The sequence below is a fragment of the Macrotis lagotis genome, chromosome 1, assembly GCF_037893015.1.
Source record: "Macrotis lagotis isolate mMagLag1 chromosome 1, bilby.v1.9.chrom.fasta, whole genome shotgun sequence".
NCBI lineage: Eukaryota > Metazoa > Chordata > Mammalia > Peramelemorphia > Peramelidae > Macrotis > Macrotis lagotis.
Genome location: NC_133658.1, coordinates 320,181,053 through 320,187,227, shown reverse-complemented (window position 1 = coordinate 320,187,227; position 6,175 = coordinate 320,181,053).

Genomic DNA, 6,175 nt, shown 5'->3' with positions numbered 1-6,175 from the left:
CTGCCTCCTCCCCCTCTTCCTTCTCTTCCTCTTCCCTCCCCCTCAGTCTCTCCCCCTGGCTCCCCAGCTTCTCTCCCCTCGCTCCCCGTCTCCCTCTCCGTCTCTCCCGGATTGCTGCTGAAGAAGGGGGGAAACCCCCCCCACAAGACCCTCTAAGCCCAGAACCCGCCGAGACCGTGCTCTGGAGAGAAAGGGCAGCAATCCGTCTCTAAATACAGGAGTGAAAGACAGACACACACGCACACACACTCAAACACACACACACACACACACACACACACACACACACACACACACACACACACACACACAGACACGCGCGCCCGCGACTTCTCGCTCCCGGCTTGGCAGGCGCCTTCGGGCCAGAGGATTAGAGCTACAATTAGCTCAGCCCTGCGCCCGCCCCGGCTAATTTCTTGATAAAAATGTGATATCCCCCCCTCCTTTTTTTAACTGGGAAAACCAAAGGAACCTCACCTCTTTGGCTCTCTTTAAAAACCAACCCAACCGGAGACCCTCCCCCTTCCTCTCCTCTCCTCCCCCCTGTGCCCGCGAGAAGTGCCCCCCACGGCTGACAACGGGATGCTCTCGGCCGCTGCCCCTCTCTTCCCCGGCCCTCTCCCGCTCCTGCTCCCTCTCGGCCCCCGCTGCGCTCCCAGGCCCGGTCCTCGGCCCTGCCTCTAGCCCTGGACCCGGCTGCTTCTGGCCTCCTTCTCTTCCCGCCCCCGCCCGAGCCCGGCCAGGCCAGGCTATAACGGTTTGAAACGCGCAGGGCCTCTGGCCCCCGCGTCCAGTCCTCCAGGAATCTCCCCGGGAGAGGAAGGGGCCGCCGAGGGGCCTGGGCAGGGGCGGGGGGCGAAGCTGATTTTAATCACTGTCATTTCGTCTGATGTCATATTCCCCCCGGCGTTCTCAGCTGGGCATAAATTTTCGGCTCCCGAATAAGTAACACAGGGCACGTTTCTCACATTTCTCTACTCCTGGGCTATGAGGAGGGAACCGCAGCCGCCACGGGGGTGACGGGGCGCGGGGGGGAGGGGGGACGACTTGTTGAGAAACTGGACTGGAAGTTAGCGTGGGGCTGGAGAACACTGAGGTGGGGGGGTTCCTGCTCTTAGCCTTCCTAGCCTCCCTTCTTCATCTATCTCCCTCCTTTCTTCTAATCTGCTCTCTTCAGCCTCATCCCCTTCTTCCTCTCATCTCTTCCCCCTTCTCCCGCTTTCCTTTCCCCTCCTGTCCCGCCTCCTCCACTCTCCGCTCTTGCCCTCTCCTCTCTCCTCCTGCCCCCCACTCACCTCTCCTCTCACCTCTTCTCCATCCTCTCACCTCTTTCCCTCCTCTCCCTCCACACTTGCCCTCTTTCCCCCTCTCCTCTCTTGCCGCCTTCTCCTCCTCCCTTCCCCCGATCCTCCTTCTCTCCGCCTTGTCCCCCTCTCTTGCTAACGTCTCGCCTAGTAAAGCGCCCGGTTCTCCTGAAGCCATTAAAACCAAATGACGTCTGTGGACACGCGGAGCTCTTGCGGGAGCGGGGGGTGCCTGGCTACTCGCCCCAGGCCAAACGCGCCATTTCAATTATAGCGCGCGGTGACGGGGAGATGGAGATGTCTGCGGCGAGGACTTCCCAGACCCACCGGGCTCGCTTCCACCGGAGCTCGGCTCCGCCCGCCCCCACGCCCCACGCGGCCGACGAGGCCCCTTCGCGTCCTCCCCCACTCAGCCTTCACCACTCCTTTCCACCTCCCTTCTGCTTTTTCCTCCTTGCAACCAAACCCTCAACCCTTCCAATGAGCCTTCAACTCCATTCTCTACTCCTCCCCCACTTCCTGGGGCGTTATCGGACAGCAAATAACGCCACGTCCATCTGCATCCCCGGTGGGGTCCACTCGGGCCCCCCGCTCTCTTACTTCTCTGAGTCCCCCGGCTCAGCTCTTGCCTTCCCTCACTCCATCCTCACCCCCCCCCCCAGGAGGGGAAAAACTTCAGCTTATTCCACATTCCCATCTCTACCCCCGACTTAGTATCACAGGCAATCTCCACACCCCCACCCGGGCCAGAGGTCCCCACTCCAGTGACCCATCACCTTCCTCTCTGTCCCTCCCCCAACGCGGGCGCAAGCAAAGGGCGACTAGTCTCAAGATAGTCTTCCTTTCACCGCCCCCTGGCGGCTGCGTGAAGTCAAGGCCGCGGGTTGGTGGCCGGAGTCCTGACCAAGGTCCGGCAGCCCCAAAGAGTTCAAAGCAGGACTGCCCTTGATCATAGTCTGCCGGTACTCGGAGACACCGGCTTCGAGTGGACGTGCAGGGACTGAGGTGCGAACTTTCCGACAGGGAAATGGCTGACAGGGGCCCAGGGACCATGCAAAGACAGAGTGACGGGTGGGCCCCCAAACAGGCATTTTCAAAGTTCTCATAGATGGCAGGAATAAACAGAAACTTTTTTCCTAAGGGTAGGTTTTATTTTTTTTAAGCACAAACTACAGGAGAAGAGGGAAATTTTCTCATTAAAGTTACATCCCTGCAGTTAGTTCAATTACTTGATATATGCAGAAGATGTTGTAAATTTAAAGATTTAAATAGCTTACAAAGATGCCGGGGGCGCCATCAGTTAATTTCCTTAATTTATGGATTTTTAGCTGAGCTTCTGAAATGAAAAGGGGAATGAGAACTAGGTCATCGGAGAGCTGGGTATGCACTTCCCCTCCTGCTCCCCTTACTGGGCTGGACTGGCCTGGCCTTGGTCTAGTCCCACCAGGCCAGCTGAATTACTGAGCAATCGTCAAAGCCCTGGGCCTCCAGCCCTGTCTGTGCTCACTCCCACTGTCAGGGTTCTTGGGTCATTGACAGTTTAATTTGTAGCCAGCTCTGAGGGCCACAGCCACTCCCCCTCACCTGCATGAGACTGGACATAAGGCATAGGTGGTTTTCTACCTCCCTGGAAAGTGTAGGAAGAGATAAGCCCAGTGTGACCCGAAGTGGGTAGTATTCTTAGGTCAAAGCAATCATTCAAGAGGGAGGGTAGCCTTGTGAGGCAATGGCCTTTTTCATTACCCTTCTGGGCTAAAGTCTCTGTATACAAACCAAATGGAGAATGGAGACAGTTTCTCCCATAAACCAGCACCCTCTGTCCCACCATTGCTGAACTAGCCATGTGAGGGAGGCAGAAGTGGGCCAGGACCTTAATTATCCCAATTATTGCTATAGTACTCTGCTCTGTTTTGTCTGGGTAGACCCAACTAAAGTGGCCGGAAATCCTGAAAGCCCTGGAGGAGATGCCTGTTCTTCTCAGACTACTGAAGCCAGAGGAAATGGAGATGAAGTGAGATCAAATGAGATAATGAATTTATAAAGTGCTTTGTAAATGGAAAACATTATATAAATGTGAATTTTTATGATGATTCTAAAAATCAAGGGATCAGACTGGACTGTTTTCTGAGCAGTGGAACTTTGCACTATCTGTATGTACTTCCCAGATGAACTGGACAAATCTGATGAAAATTCTTTCAGAGGAATCAAGATAACAGCACACAGGCAGGTGTTTGAGGATTAAAACCCTATATCTATTGAAATCTGTCTATTTCACACACCTTAATCAGATCGTGTCTGGTTTCTGGGAAAGGACACTATTCATTTTTCTGTCCATATTCCCATCCACCAGATTAGAAGATGCGTCTTCCATATGCATCAACTGGATTCTTTTTTCAAGGAAGGCCTGCTTTGTTTTTGCGTTTCAATATGTATGAATATATACATATGAATTAATACTTAAAAGATTGCTATAAACTAAACAGTTTTCGGAAGCAACATTGCAGCATGATTAGTATTGGTATTCACGATTTAACATTTCTTTTCCCACTAGATGAAGTTTCTAAGATTTGCAAGGTACATGTCAAGGACGGGTATATAAATGGATTTTTATTTATTCACAACTCCAAGACTAATTGCTTCTCTTTGCCTCAAGGCCAAGAGATTGGTTTTAATATGACACTTCAAAAGTATTCATAGAACTACAGAGATACTGAGTGTCATTGTTTAAGCGACAACCTCACTATGGTGCTGCTGACCCCAAAGCAAAAGCTTCCATTTTATTTTGAGTTCCAACATGGCCGGTTTTCAAAATTTCACTTCCAGTAAAACCTCATCCACACATAGCCAAGGAAAGTGTTAACTATGGGGAATGATCAGAAAAAAGAAAGAGCCATTTAAAGATACAATTAATTTCCTGACTAGAGCTATGCCTTTCATTTTCAAAATTTAGAATCTTGATGTCCTCTTCCTGAACATGGATGGACCAGTAAGGAAAGTAGTTTGGAGTATAATTGACCTCTTAGTGCTTTCAAAGCATCTGGTCAGACGTTGAACACCTCTTCTACTAACTTATTATATGTTGCATTTGAGAAACTGTTGATCATTGTCTTTGTGGAAATGTCCAGCCAGACATAAGATTTTTTTTGGAGACAATCAGGAATGGAGAACAGTGAAAAACCATCTTTTTTTTATATTGCTCTAGTCCTGTGGTTTGGATTTGATGTATTTATTCATATACAATTTGGGTGAACATCAAAATCTGGTTAGTGAGATTAACTTACTAACCTTGCAGTTCAAGTTTTCAAGCACAAATCTGAATATATTTCAAAGTTCTCCTGATAATGTGCTGTATGGATATCATGAAGGTTAGGAGGTTCATCCAATACCTCCTACTACAGGCTCTTTGTTTCATATTTCCAATCAGTCCTCACTTTGACTTTATATGGCTTCTGGTTAGAAAACTGTCTGAAAAACAGTGTTCTTTCAAGGAAAAAGAACCAAGTTCAATTTAAGATTGCATTATCTACCCAGTCACACCTTCCCTAGAGTATAGACTTTGCCTTCTGGCTTCTGAGAGCAGGCAGGGAGCATTGGCACAAATCCCTCAACCTATTCTCTAAGTCCTCCAGTTTTCATCTGCTATCTTGGTGGCAGTTGTGGGTGTAGCTCTGCCCATTTTCCAGGAAAGATGAAGATAATAATGTGATATAGTAGAAAGAAAATTGAATTTGGATTCAGAGATAAAGTTTAAATTCTGTCTCTTCTAATTACTATTTGTGAGACTCTGGCAAAGTCATTTTCTCTCTCTCATGTCAAGGACCCATGTCTAGGTCCCAGTTTTATCATTTATAAAAGGAGGGTATTATACTAGAACATCTTTAGATTCATTTTACTTCACAAATCCTGTGAAAACAAAAGACTAGGAGTAAGGTTCCCTTTTTCTGGGCTCATATTCCATAATTAATTTCAATTTCAATTTCTCTCTGGCTTTTCTGATCATACTAAAAGTTATTTCCTTAATAAGTCAGAGTTCCTCTCCTCTCCTCTCCACTCCTCTCCTCTCCTCTCCTCTCCTCTCCTCTCCTCTCCTCTCCTCTCCTCTCCTCTCCTCTCCTCTCCTCTCCTCTCCTCTCCTCTCCTCTCCTCTCCTCTCCTCTCCTCTCCTCTCAGCAGTGTGTAAACATGAGTATATGTCTGTCTACATATAGGTTTCTGCATGTCTATCCTTTTCTTTCTGTGTATCCTTATCTGTGAAAAAGGTACACTAATTTCTGCTCCAATTACTTCACTGGTCCATTTTGTGGAAGTGCTTTGTAAACCTTAAAGTTCTATAGGAATGTGAGTTACTGTTACTATTACTTAGTATCACGGAGTAGGATGGAGTTAATTGATTTTACTAAATCAAGTCACCCTATCTTACTTCAATCATAGACCTTAGCCTGAGTGTGATGTCTTTTGTTGATGAAGTGAGGTGATGCCACACAGAGTCTGTTCCAAATGACTGAGAGATTTTTATCATGTTGTCTGAGTCCTACATAAAAGTATCAAGTTTAGCTATCATTGCAAAAATCAAAAAATTGGAGCTATCATGATATTTAAACTAAACACCTTTAACTGGAACCTTTTGGGGGCAGGAAAAACTCTGGCGTTGTCCTATGTCTCCTTTCCCCTCTTCTTAAGAGGAGGATATTCTAAACTTCAGAAGGGTCTGGAAGCTTTTGGATTGCCCATCTTCTCACCAGTGTTCTATTGCTGTCTTCCTGTTACAACAGCAGTTGGCATCAGTGTCCGCATCATGAGCCAAAGACAAGACAAACATAGATTCACCATGCTTAATGGGCAACTCTTGAGCACTCCATGAATTGGAAAAA